Here is a 14,657-nt window from a genome sequence, read left to right on the forward strand (position 1 = left end):
GAGTCAGCATTAGAATAGGGATGATTTTGGCTTGGAATTCAAATGGCCAAACAATTGCTATTAAAATTATGAATAGAATTACTCTTCTAAAGCAAGATGCCCTTCCTAGTCAAAAAATATTACAAATACAAGACTTTGCTTCTATTTAATCCCAAGAGGATACAACCTCTATCTGAGCTCAAGTTTCAGATTTTCTTCCTAGTGACCACATCCTCACACTGGCTCTTGGCTGTTCCGGTCAGCTCGTGGTGCGGAAGTGGCGGTGAGCAGAGGGCCTGGGCGGCGGGACTGCGGCAGCGCGGGCGGCGAGACCGCGAGCGGGCGGGGGCACTGCAGCACCGCGGCCCTCGGGCGTCCGGGCAGCGGCCCGCTAGAGGGGGCGCTGTGGGCACCGCCAAGCGTCCTTTTGTCAGCGCACAGGGCCGAGAGAGCTCTCATTTCCTCCTAGCCTCGTGCTGGAAATGGATTTAATTCTGACACCAGGGCTGTAAGGGACGAGCGGGAACGAAAGCCTTTTGTCAAGGAGTAGCAGTCTCTGTTGTCTGTAATTACCACTGACGCGGAGAAGCTGCGTTGCTGGTGGAATTCCAGGCAGCTCTGGCAAGTGCGGGGCTGCAGGATGAGTAGAAAACATTGCTCTGCCGATTAGCTGGGTGCATTTATCAAGCAGATCCCAAAAAGAAAAACCAACCAGCAGAACAAACCCCCAACAGCCCGCAGCGGAAGACCAGAGATGGATAAGATGCCTTGCAGGAGGTAAGCCCGTCTTGGGAATGGGCGCCATGGGCTGGCCTTGGTTTTGTTTATTTTAAGCGAATTTGAGACCCCCCCTACAGCATCCTTCTACCGACCGGGAGCTGGTTGGTCCAGATCGGTGAGCGTCTGTTAGTGAGTGCGTCTGCGAGGCAGCCCTTCCCCTCGTCTGTGCTTATGCCTAAAGGTTTCTGTTGCTGATGTAACATTGGAGGTTCTTTGGAAAGCGGGCTGCCAAGCGCTGGCCTCTGCCTGGGGAAGATCGAACCCACCCGCCCCGAGAGCAGCGCCTCACAGGTGGGGCTTTCTTCTCGGTCCGGGCTGGCTGGCGGGCGGCAAGCCTCGCCTCGCGGGGCCGCCCCTCCCTTCCCTCCGCGCTCCGCCGCCGCCCTCCCGGGAGCCGCGGGACCCGCTCGGCAGGGCTGGGCGCGCTCCCCGGGCCTCGCCATCGCCGTGGCGACGCCGCAGCTGCGGGGCTAGCAGGTGCGGCGTCGGCAGCAGCTTGCCTTGGGAGGAGGGCCGCTGGCACGTGAGCGGACCCCAGGGGGTTTGAATTTTTATGCGACTCCACCACTTTGGAGGGAAAAAAGGCCACTGTCCCCGAGGAGATCGGGCCAGGCTGTACATCTCTTAGATTTTCCCTCCCCTCTCTTCCCCTGTCTCCCCTCCCCTCCTGCACCCGGGAGGAGGCCACGCACCACCCGCGAGGCGGGGGCCATCGTCTGCTTGTTTTGAAATCGCGACCACAGCCAGTCTACCTGGTGTTGGGGGGAAGGGAGGGGCAGACTGCTTTAGGATGCTGATCGGGCGCTCGGGTCTAGCCTATTGTCTTGCCTTTTCTCCCCCTTTCTTTTCTTCTCTAATCTCCACCCCCTGACAAAAAAGAAAGAAAAAAAAAGAAAAAAGCGGGTGGGTGGGGAGAGAGCGAGAAAGAGAGACAGAGACAGAGAGAGATAAGAAAAGAGGGGGGTGAAAAGCCCCCAAGCCCACACCCTATCCAATTCTTTTGAAAATTGTCCTTTATCTTTGACACATGATTATTTCCCATCTGTTTCTTTACGTCTACTCCTCCCTCCTCTTGCAGTTTGTCGGCTAAGATTCAACTGACTCAAATGAGCCTTATTAATACTAGAAATCAAATCTCAGTTTCCTAAAGGGACGTTTTGTGCTTTCTGACTAACCCCAAATGAGGGGTTTCCGGCGTCCTGGCAGGAGCAAAGGATGGGGAAGGTGGACTCCCGCCTCTCACATCTAGGGTGTGGATCTGGTGGAGATACAGGAGATGTCGAACTTGTGCGGTGAGGTATGTCCTCGTTAATGGGATTTGAAAATGATGTTTTATTTTAAGGGAAAAATAGCTGGTAACATTTGAAGTGGAAGGGCTTTAAATTTTAAATGAGTATGACCAGGGAAGAGAGCTGTGAAGTTTCACACTTGCAAGTCACCCCTCTCACTGACGTATGAAGAGTATATGTTACAGATTTTAAAAGGAGCTGGGCCATTTAATATTTCTACTTTATAATGTTCTACCTTCATTCTGCCTGCAGACCAAGATCTTGCTCAGAACCCCCCCCCCACCTACCTTCAATCCCCACCCCCCCACCCCTAGAAGGACACAGTAAAAGCAAACTTTTCATTATTAGTATGATGTCAATACATTTTGGAGAATCACTCTTTTTTGGTGCTGGAATTAGTAAATCTCAGCTATTCTTAAGAGTTTACAGGTGATCAAGTGTGTTTGTTGGCAGAGGGTTTAGAGTTAAGATTTTAAATACATAAAAAAAGACTCTGATAAATATATTTATCACCTACCGTGTTCTACAAAGGATTTAAGACAGTTTACAGGGATTCATAAAATATAGCAAGGCAGACTTAGAATTAGATGGGAAGAAAAAGAAAGCGAAAGGTAAAGACATAAAATTGTATTAAGAATGAGGCTAATGCAAAAATACAAACATATGAGAGGCAAACAAATCCAGCTCTGAACTTTCTAGCAGCTCATACAAAAAGGGAAATTGACCAGCCTACGGTTCATATGCTTTATTTATTCACTGACTCATTCACTCACTTGTTCACTCAAGAAACATTCACTGAGGACCTACTCTGCACAGATTCTGTGAGAGGTGCTGGGAACAAAGGGGTGAAGCAGACAGACATGGTCTCTTCCCTGACAACATCTACAGCCGAATGCAAGAAATGGACAATCACGAAGAAATCTCGAAAACGAGTATCTGATTACAAGTTGTGATAAAAGCTGTGCAGGAGCTCATGCAGCTCATTATCAAAAAACAAACAACCCAATCCAAAAATGGGCAGAAGACCTAAATAGACATTTCTCCAAAGAAGATATGCAGATTGCCAACAAACACATGAAAGAATGCTCAACATCACTAATCATTAGACAAATGCAAATCAAAACTACAATGAGGCATCACCTCACACCGGTCAGAATGGCCATGATCAAAAAAATCTACAAACAGTAAATGCTGGAGAGGGTGTGGAGAAAAGGAAACCCTCTTGCAGTGTTGGTGGGAATGTAAACTGATACAGCCACTATGGAGAACAGTATGGAGGTTCCTTAAAAGACTAAAAATAGGACTACCATACGACCCAGCAATCCCACTCCTGGGCATATACCCTGAGAAAACCATAATTCAAAAAGAGTCATGTACCCCAGTGTTCATTGCAGCTCTATTTACAATAGCCCGGACATGGAAGCAACCTAAGTGTCCATCAACAGATGAATGGATGTAGAATATGTGGCACATAGATACAATGGAATATTACTCAGCCATAAAAAGAAGTGAAACTGAGTTATTTGTAGTGAGGTGGATGGACCTAGGGTCTGTCATACAGAGTGAAGTAAGTCAGAAAGAGAAAAACAAATACCATATGCTAACACATATATATGGAATCTAAAAAAAAGAAAATGGTTCTGAAGAACCTAGGGGCAGGACAGGAATAAAGATGCAGATGTAGAGAACGGACTTGAGGACATGGGGAGGAGGAAGGGTAAGCTGGGACGAAGTGAGAGTGGCATGGACTTCTATACACTACCAAATGTAAAATAGATAGCTAGTGGGAAGCAGCAGAATAGCACAGGGAGGTCAGCTCAGTGCTTTGTGACCACCTAGAGGGGTGGGGTAGGGAGGGTAGGAGGGAGATGCAGGAGGGAGGGGATATGGGGATATATGTATATGTATAGTTGATTCACTTTGTTATAAAGCAGAAACTAACACACCATTGTAAAGCAATTAGACTCCAATAAAGATGTTAAAAAAAAAAAGAGCTGTGCAGGAAAAGCATGAAGCACAAAATGTCACGTGTCCAGACATAAAAATATGAAATAAAAGCTTCTTTAGAGAAGCACAACAATTCTTGATTCTAAGAGCAGAAAGGAACTTTTTTCAGATATGATGCAGTGTTTGGAAAGATGTCCCAAATCATGCCCTCATCAGACACATGGGTTTCACTCAGCCTTTTTTAGAGTGTCCCTTAGTGTGAGGGATCCTGCTATTACCCCACAGGTCTCGGACCCCTGGGGTTCTGCGAATATATGTATTTTGAGAGGTCTGTGTATTCCCTAAAATTCAGTGGTTTTATTTCAGTGATAATGTTCAATAATAAATATTAAAACCATGTTCTGGATCATTTTGATGGCAACCCCCAAACCAAGGCTGGGGCCTCTGTTTGCCTCTGTAACTTCCCATGCGGGTCAGGAGCAGGCCTGGTGGCTGGGGCCACAGCACAGATGAGGGGGAGGGGAGTTTAAATCAAGACACCTGCGGAGAGTGGTGAGTCCACCCAGGGCACAGGCTCGCCAGACTCAAAAAAGAACAGCATCTGGTGACCGCTGCTAAACAGTCAAGGAATGAAGCTCTTGGGCCAGCTCCACCTTTGTATGGACCAAGTTGCAGCAATTTATTTGCAGCAGGTGTTGTAGTAAAAACACAATGAAAGAATTGCTTTTGCTGGTTTTGGAATAATTGGATTAGATCTCCATTTAGTGCAGATTTAGCAACCTCCCAATAAGTACCTTATGTCCAAAGCAATGAGACAGGCAATTAATTTGGTGTAATGGTTAAGTGGAGCCAGACTGCCTGGCTTCAAATCTATTTTTCCACTTACTAGCTGTGAGACTTTGGGCAAGTTACTCAGCCTCTCTGTTGCTACGATAATATGTGGATAAATAGGCGTTATTGATTTCATAGTAAGATTGTGAGGATTACAGGCATTACATGTGAAATACCTGGAGCATATCTATGTTCAATAAATGTTAGCAACTAATACTATTTTTATTAGTGTGAAATGCACTTCATTTATGTAGGTACCCCAGGATGGCTTGATATCAGCATTTTAAATTATGATATCTGAACTATCTTCAAGTAGCAGACACATTTTTGAGGTTATTAATATTGTTTTGCATTGTTTATGTATTGTTTGCATTAATATGTTGAAGTGAAAAATTCAGATAATGGCGATATGTAGTAACTAGACCTGCAGCTACGTCTTTCTATTGTTAAACCCAAATGGTATTTTAGTTTCAGCAAAACAATATTATCTGCTGCAGTAAATTAATTTTATTAACCTGACCTTTTAAAGTTGGATAGTTGTATTTATTTGCACATTTGTTTTGGCATTCTAGTTTTTTTTTTTTTTTTTAACATCTTTATTGGGGTATAATTGCTTTACAATGGTGTGTTAGTTTCTGCTTTATAACAAAGTGAATCAGTTATACATATACATATGTTCCCATATCTCTTCCCTCTTGCGTCTCCCTCCCTCCCACCCTCCCTATCCCACCCCTCTAGGTGGTCACAAAGCACCAAGCCAATCTCCCTGTGCCATGCGGCTGCTTCCAACTAGCTATCTACCTTACTACGTTTGTTAGTGTGTATATGTCCATGACTCTCTCTCGCCCTGTCACAGCTCACCCTTCCCCCTCCCCATAACCTCAAGTCCGTTCTCTAGGAGGTCTGCATCTTTATTCCTGCCTTACCCCTAGGTTCTTCATGACATTTTTTTTTTCTTAAATTCCATATATATGTGTTAGCATACGGTATTTGTCTTTTTCTTTCTGACTTACTTCACTCTGTATGACAGACTCTAGATCTATCCACCTCATTACAAATAGCTCAATTTCATTTCTTTTTATGGCTGAGTAATATTCCATTGTATATATGTGCCACATCTTCTTTATCCATTCATCCGATGATGGGCACTTAGGTTGTTTCCATCTCCGGGCTATTGTAAATAGAGCTGCAATGAACATTTTGGTACATGACTCTTTTTGAATTTCGGTTTTCTCAGGTATATGCCCAGTAGTGGGATTGCTGGGTCATATGGTAGTTCTATTTGTAGTTTTCTAAGGAACCTCCATACTGTTCTCCATAGTGGCTGAACCAATTCACATTCCCACCAGCAGTGCAAGAGTGTTCCCTTTTCTCCACACCCTCTCCAGCATTTATTGTTTCTAGATTTTTTGATGATGGCCATTCTGACTGGTGTGAGATGATATCTCATTGTAGTTTTGATTTGCATTTCTCTAATGATTAATGATGTTGAGCATTCTTTCATGTGTTTGTTGGCAGTCTGTATATCTTCCTTGGAGAAATGTCTATTTAGGTCTTCTGCCCATTTTTGGATTGGGTTGTTTGTTTTTTTGTTATTGAGCTGCATGAGCTGCTTGTAAATTTTGGAGATTAATCCTTTGTCGGTTACTTCATTTGCAAATATTTTCTCCCATTCTGAGGGTTGTCTTTTGGTCTTGTTTATGGTTTCCTTTGCTGTGCAAAAGCTTTGAAGTTTCATTAGGTCCCATTTGGCATTCTAGTTTTATAAAAGTTATAAAGTGTAAGTATTTGAACTGGTCTTTATGAGTGTACATACTTAAGTTATATTTTACTAAAAGTGACTTAGGTCAACCCTCGGTCCATGAGATATTTTTTTTCCTTCTAAAGGGATTTCTATATAGTTCAAGCATTTTGAGCTATATAATTCAAGCATTTTGACAGACCCAAGATTCTTGGGATAGAATTTTGAACCTCTAGAAGAGAGATTGCAGCCCCAAATTTGACTCTATATACCTTAACTGCCATAGATTTAGTCTGAAAGAATTTTAAGGCAGTAATAACAAAACTTGCCTCTGTCTTCAACAACAATAGCAAAATCCCCTGGACTCAGAGAATGGCAAGCTTCCAGCAAAAATTCATCCTGGTCTATCTTCCAGGATAAGCTACAAATGAAAGGTTTGCCAATGTTATTGAATGAAGTGAAAAGAAAGCCTATTCTCTGTGGAGTACAACATTTGATTGTATGGACTAAGACAAGTTTACTGATTATATTGTTCAAATCTCTTTTAAAATTTTCTTTGTACCTAGGTGATCTGTCAGAGATTACAAGAAGTGTGTTAGTCTCCCACTATAATCATATTTTTGATTGCTTTCCTTTTGATATACACTTATCATAGACATATGCATGTATATAGACACACACACACACACACACACACACACACACACACACAGAGTTATTTGATGGTGTGTTACTTAGGACCTGGTTGCCCAGGACTGGTGGGTTTCCTGGGATGGGGGGCTTTCAATGCTAAAATTGGGACAGTGCCAGGCAAAGGAAGACAGATCTATTTTAGTTTTAGAGAACAGCAAGAGAACAGACAATAGGCTCGTATTCTTTAAGAAGAAGATGTGGTACAAATGGTGCCAACCAACAACAACCAGCCCATGGTTCAATAAGTAACTCTCCTGGGAAGAGGCAGGTGTGTTCTCCCAGTTGAGACCTAGAAGAATCCTTAAGCTCCAGGCCTGAAAGTCCTGGAAGGGCTGTGATGTGGTCGGGGAGAGGGTGGGTGTATAAATCAAAAGGCTCTAGGAACTCTTTCAGCACCTTCCACCTTGAGTGCCTGGACCCAGTCTTGACATGTGCCCAGGGAGCCCTCAGTGAAGCTTCCAACCAGGTTGGTTCAAGTCAACCCAACAGTTGTGGCTAAAGACAAAGATATATAAGTATATAAATAAGTGCCACTTGGCCCACCAGTAAATATCCCTAACGTACTTGATCTGACCCAGTACCCCAACCTTCAAACAACCCAAGCAGGACCTGGAGGTTAGGGAGTTTAGGATGTGGTAGCCAGAAATCAAAATTCAGTGCTCTATACAATATTTAGAATGGTCTTCCCTGGGCCCAGCCTTGAAGTGGCTGGAAAGAACTTATCAAGCCAAGTAGCAAATCCCTCTGGCTTCTGTGAATGGCAGCACTAAGGACCATTGGACACCCTCCACCCCATCCCCACACACAGACAGCTGACTGGACCAGGCATGAACCTGTGAGGACTTGGAACCTCAGGGCTGGTAGCCATATTAGGCCAAACAGGGGAGTGTGTTAGGGTGAGGATAGATCATGGGTCATCCCCCTACTTCCCTCGCCAATTTAGAGAAGCCACTTGGCTCCCTTGAGGTGGCCACAGTGATTCCAGTTCTAGTAGCTTCCATGAAGTCCAGCTAGACCTTGGTCCCTAGGTTGATGAGGTTGCCCTCCATCCTGCTAGTCTAGTTTGCTTGGGCTCCTGTTTCAGACAGCCATAATGTCCGGCTAGAACTCTGGCTTACTCCAGAGCTTCCGGCTTCTGTTCCCCACATGGAGCCCAACCTCTCTCCATCCATCCACAGTGATCTTTCCAAAACAAAAATTGAATCTTGTCACTCCTCTACCCTCGGGATAAAGCCCAAATTCCGTACCTACCCCTACTGCTTTACATCTCCTTCCTTGGAGATGTAGGCTAGACCATCTTTCTGGACATTCCCCCTCTCCACAACAGACAAACTTTTAGCAAGCCTTATTAAAAGAAAAAAAATAACAACACTAGAAATGATATATGGAGTGAAGGGGAGAAGAAGAGATTTGAAATCATAAGAACACTATGCATTATTGTATCCTAACGTGTGAAAGTCTTGATGAAATGGACAACTTCCACAGAAAATAGGAACTACCAATATTTACTCCAGAAATCGAATGTCATGCTCCTGGATGGGAAGAATCGATGTTACAAAGAGGTCGATTCCTCACAGATTCTACCGTGTGGATGGCAGTCTTCCTGGTAACCAGAAGTGATGCAGATTTGTTCCTATTTTTATATTCCTGCAGTAATTTTCTGTGGAATCTTGAAAGGGGTAGTTAACTACATATGCTCAATTGTGAATCATTTTATTGAAGGGAAAGCCAATACATGTGCATTTAAATGTCATTTATAAATTGTTTTTCTCGAAGAACAAATGAAGTTATTAAACTTTGAAATGCATGGGGGCTTTATGGAGACAGAATTTCATTTAACGGACATGATTTTCCACCCAAATTATTTTATTGAGTATGAATTTCATCGTGTTTGCTTTCTTTACTCTGCATGGCGCTGATAATAAGGATCTCTTGGCTTTTATTTGTAAAAATCGATGGTGAAAAGACACTGGAAAAGTGAGGGCAGGTTCAGTTCTTTCCACCTTTACTCGTGTCAGGTGGCAGAGCATCTATCCTGGTTATCTCAGCATGCCTTTATTTAGAATTTATTCTTCTTCCCTCTTCGCACCACCTTTCTCTTAGATCCTTCCAACACCCTCATTTGTGTCCTAAATCAGCTACATCTGTTACCATAGTTATGCAGCATACAGCTTAACCCATTCCATGCTTGTTCCGACCGTATACTGCGTAAGACTTCCTTTATTGTATTTCATAAAACATACCATTATTTTTCCTTCTTCGTCACCTGTCCCCCAATCTTTATTCTTTTTAAGGCAACGCACGTGTATAGTTAAGAAATCAAATAGGACTGAAGGGCTTCTAACAGAAAGCAACAATCCCTGCCCCGCCCCAAATGCTTTCTCCACAGGCGAACCAGTTTTAGCTCTGTTTTCCATTCTGTGTACTGCTGTTTCTGAATTTATCGACTTTGATCATCATCTAGTGACTTTCTGCCATGAGAATCAAGGATGTAGTCTATTTACACCACACCTACATCCCTTCACTGCCTTCTGGTCACCCCTGCCACACCAGACAGTGCATTTATTAACACCAGATTTCTCATCCCATGGACTGTTGGTTGGGTCACTTGACTCTACTCTGTAAGATAAGGCTATACCAACACCATCACCTCTCCTTGCCTGCTTCCTCCTTCCCTCTAGCTGCACATTTACTTCTGCATTATCAAAATTGATAAAATATTCATTGTGTTCCATTGCCATAGTTGGTTTCTATGATTTGTCTATAAGGTAATTGTAAATGATGAAAACTCTTAATGTGCTCATTATCCAACTGGGTTGCTGTTTTTCACTGTTCACGATAAGTAATATGCTAGGATTTCATACCCTTCTCAGGGGCTCCAACATCTCAACCTTTGGACCACTCAGTGGAAAATGCTTCCAGGGTGAAGTTCAAATGGATTCTGTTACTCTGAGGGCACCGGCACCATCAGAGCTGCTCTAGTTCGCCTCTGCAGTGCGTACAGTTTCTCTAAGAAGACTCACCCAGAAGTCAAGTTGATAAATTCAGAAACAGCAGTATATATATCCTGGTTTGAGATACAGAGGTAACTACAGCTGTCTGCCTGGCTGTGAACCACTGTGTTCTGGGGGTGGGCAGGGTCCACTGCTCTGTATAGAGACTGCAACTTGTGCCCTTGTGTTCATTCTCTTTTTAATTCCTCCCCTCCATGACACCTGCCATCTCAGAGTCCAGGACATTTTTAGGGCTCTGCTACACGGATCATCTGCCTCCTTGGTTCCAACATCCTCTGCCTGAAATCTAGGCTGACGCTTCTTTTGCTTTCAACCATTAGTCACCAGTTCTCCATCTGCTTTTTGTCCTTCAGAAACTTGTTGAAATCTCTTCTCTGTTAATGACCTGCTTTTACTTTGTCATTGTGGGATTATGTATTTTTATTCCCTTATCAATTTAATGGAGTCTAAGAAGAGAGAAAAACATAGTGGTAGGTGGGATTAGGCCTGCCATCTTGAATTAGAAGCCAAGGTATTAATTTTCAATCAAGCCATGCATAATAGGGATAAGACAAACTATTGGCACGGCCATGATTTAAATTCAAACACTGGTGAGGTTTGCTTTTCTCTGTTATGAAAATGCTTTCAAATAGGTGCAGCACCTATCAACTCAATTCCAATATGTTCTCCCATCTAGAATAGTCCAGAAACATTGAAGCATTTTCCTACCCCTACTCGATGATTAACTTTTAGTTTACATACAATTCTTTCTTTCTTTTTTTTTTTTTTTTTTTTTTTTTTTGTTGTACGCGGGCCTCTCACTGTTGTGGCCTCTCCCGTTGCAGAGCACAGGCTCCGGACGCGCAGGCTCAGCGGCCATGGCTCACGGGCCCAGCCGCTCCGTGGCATGTGGGATCTTCCCGGACCGGGGCACGAACCCGTGTCCCCTGCATCGGCAGGCGGACTCTCAACCACTGCGCCACCAGGGAAGCCCAGTTTACATACAATTCTAATGAGCTCGGTTGTTTCTCTGTATACACTCCAGAAAAGTGGAAATGGAAAATTAGAAGAGTTTGGCTAATAGTCTAAAAGAGATTGGGATAAAAATGAAAATTCAGAGAAGATGAAAAGTTCTCCTAGGAACCTGGGTCACACTTTTTGCCCGAGTGCTATGGAAGATCATTTGTCAGAGTTGACAGTACATTTGATTTGGACCTAGAAAGTAAGGAACTCACAGAGAAAGTAAGTGAACTAACAGATTGTATTCTCACAGGGGAGGGGCTGCTGGTTTTTTTTTTTTTTTTTTAACCTGGATGAGAAGCAAGAATTTGTGGGTGCCAACATTTCTTTGTTCAGAAAGTAAATCTGGAGTTATGATGCACAAGAAATTTCAGTTGTCTCTATGTTTTCATCTAATTTGGAGATTATTGCTTCATTTTTCAGACTTATCAATGATCATTAAGACTGAAAACAGTTTTGGGGATCCTGCTTTATATATCTTAACTCTGTTAAAGTTACAGGTCATGAAACTGTTAGCAGCTTTGAAGCCACTATTTGTTATATTTACTTCTGAACTGAAGCTATATCAAGTTAAGGCTGTCAGGGAATTAAAATCTCCTTTTCAAAGTCTGTCTTGCTTATGGAAGAAATGATACAATGTCTAGGATTTGTCTCAAAAGAATCTTTTTCTTATTGGGGGATGAGTGGGGTTGGAGGTGAACTAAAATAGCCCATGAGTTAAAAATTGTTGAGGCTGAGTGTAATCTATCACCTAAACTGGCACTTTTAGAGTGAAAGGAGGTGCTGCTAATAATTACTTGGGAACCGGAGGCATATACTGGACTCTCCTGGGCAAACGGCAGTCTACTCTGAAGCTAGGTGATGGGTGCTTGGGGTTCCTTATGGTGTGCCCTCTAATTTTGTATATTTTCAACATTTTTCATAATTAAAGAATGTCTACTGGGGCTTCCCTGGTGGCGCAGTGGTTGAGAGTCCGCCTGCCGATGCAGGGGACGCGGGTTCGTGCCCCGGTCCGGGAAGATCCCACATGCCGCGGAGCAGCTGGGCCCGTGAGCCATGGCCACTGAGCATGCGCGTCAGGAGCCTGTGCTCCGCAACGGGAGAGGCCACAACAGTGAGAGGCCCGCGTACCGCAAAAAAAAAAAAAAAAAAAAAAAAAAGAATGTCTACTGTTTTGTACTGTTTGCTACTTTATTAAAATTCATCTTAACCATGATGTTAACTGTTAGTCAACTTCAAACACAAAATGAAAATAGCTGGAGAATACTGTTAAATGACAAATCAATTAAGTTGACTTATAATAGTGGGACAAAAATCCATAAATTCTGTAACTGGGACACCCAGAAGGCAATACTTAATTAAGCTAACAATGTTCTAAAGCAGATCTATAGCTTTAGTTATGTAAGGGAGCTTTGTTTTTATTGCTGTGAATTGGGTTTACCGGGATTTTACGGATGGGTGGCTGCAGCCCCAGAAAGGTCAAGGCCGTTGGGAAATGAGCAGGGACAAGAAAGAGGGGCTTTGATTTGCAGAGCAAGCCCACAAGCTGATCTGTAATATCTTGGTGTCTCTCCTATTTGAGATTCTCCATACTTTTTACCTGCTAAAATAGTCTTTCAAAGTTACTGAGATTTTGAGAAGGTCTCCATTCTTGCTTTATAATCTCCATTGTACACACTGTACACCACTACCATAGGATCAGAAACCAGTTCTTTAAAAATGATTTTTTCTGGTGCTGTTTGTATTGCTGATATTATTTACTATTGTGTCTCCTAGTATTATGCAGAAGGTCACATTTTAATTTGTTTACTTGTGCTTTTTTTTTTAAAAGTCAAGCTTATTAATATGCTATATATGATATTATATGCTATATATAGTAAAGTTCACCTTCCTTAGATGTATAGTTCTATGATTTTTTAAAATTAATTAATTAATTTATTTTTGGCTGCATTGGGTCTTCGTTGCTGTGCGCGGGCTTTCTCTACTTGTGGCGAGCGGGGGCTACTCTTCGTTGTGGTGCACGGGCTTCTCATTGCGGTAGCTTCTCTTGTTGTGGAGCACGGGCTCTAGGTGCACAGGCTTCAGTAGTTGTGGCACGTGGGCTCAGTAGTTGTGGCTCGCGGGCTCTAGAGCACAGGCTCAGTAGTTGTGGCTCACGGGCTTAGTTGCTCCGTGGCATGTGGGATCTTCTCAGACCAGGGATCGAACCCATGTCCCCTGCATTGGCAGGCAGATTCTTAACCACTGTGCCACCAGGAAAGTCCAGTCCTATGAATTTTGACAAATATATACAGTCATGTAACCGCCACCACAATCAAAGTAGAAAAAGGGCCCTCATGCCCCTTTGTAGTGAATCTTCTCCCTCCACCCACAGCCCCTGACAACCACCCATCTGTTTTTGGTTTTGCCTTTTCCAGAATGTCATAAAAATGGGATCATACAGTGTAGCTTTTTGTGTCTGACTTCTTTCACTTTGCCTAATATTTTTGAGATTCAACCATGTTGTTACAATATTAATAGTCCCTCCTTTTTGTATATTCCTTTGGTTGGCTGTACCACAATTTGTTTAGCCATTCACTCACTAAAGCACATTTGGTTTGTTTTCAGTTTTTGATGACTGTGAATAAAGCCACTACATATATATTGGCCTACAGGTTTTTGTATAAACACAAGATTTCAGTTCTCTTGGGTAAATCCCCAGGAGTGGGATTCCAGTGTGGTAAGTGTATGCTTAACTTTATAAGAAACTGCCAGATGCTTTCAAAATGACAGCACCATTTTGCATTCCCACCAGCAATGTATGAGAGTTCTCGTTGTTCTGCACTTGGTATTGTTAGTTGTTGTTGTTTTTTAAATTTTATCCATCATAAGTGTGGGGTAGTATCTCATTGTGTTTTTTTTTTTTTTTTTTGTGGTACGCGGGCCTCTCACTGTTGTGGCCTCTCCCCTCGCGGAGCACAGGCTCCGGACGCGCAGTCTCAGCGGCCATGGCCCACGGGCCCAGCCGCTCCGCGGCATGTGGCATCTTCCCAGACTGGGGCACGAACCCGTGTCCCCTGCATTGGCAGGCGGACTCTCAACCACTGCGCCACCGGGGAAGCCCCTCATTGTGTTTTTAATTTGCATTTACCTAATGATCAATGCCAGTGAGCATCTTTTCATTTGCTTAAATGCCACAGTATCTCTTTTTTGTTGTTTCTTGTCTTTTAAATGTCAGGAAGGCTCTGCCATTCTAAGGTAAACAGGGAAAGGATTTTTCCTTAGTCTCAAAGGGGGACCAGAAACATAACAGGGGGAGTGGAATGGGAGACTGGGGGAGAGTTGCTGAGAGGAAGGTGATGTCAGGGGGCTGATTTCAGGACCGGGGTACCTGATCCTTCCCTC

At 43.4% G+C, this 14,657-nt stretch overlaps 1 protein-coding gene across 1 annotated transcript in view; it reads left to right on the forward strand.

The window, feature by feature from the left end:
• The first annotated feature begins 512 nt into the window (after positions 1-512).
• The window catches only part of ADD2 (adducin 2), a 103,209-nt gene continuing 89,064 nt past the window's right edge, over positions 513-14,657 (forward strand). Inside the window, exon 1 of the mRNA XM_060027554.1 lies at positions 513-756. The gene's annotated coding sequence lies outside the window, so the exon portion shown is untranslated. The remainder of the gene's footprint in view (positions 757-14,657) is intronic.

The sequence above is a fragment of the Delphinus delphis genome, chromosome 12, assembly GCF_949987515.2.
Source record: "Delphinus delphis chromosome 12, mDelDel1.2, whole genome shotgun sequence".
NCBI lineage: Eukaryota > Metazoa > Chordata > Mammalia > Artiodactyla > Delphinidae > Delphinus > Delphinus delphis.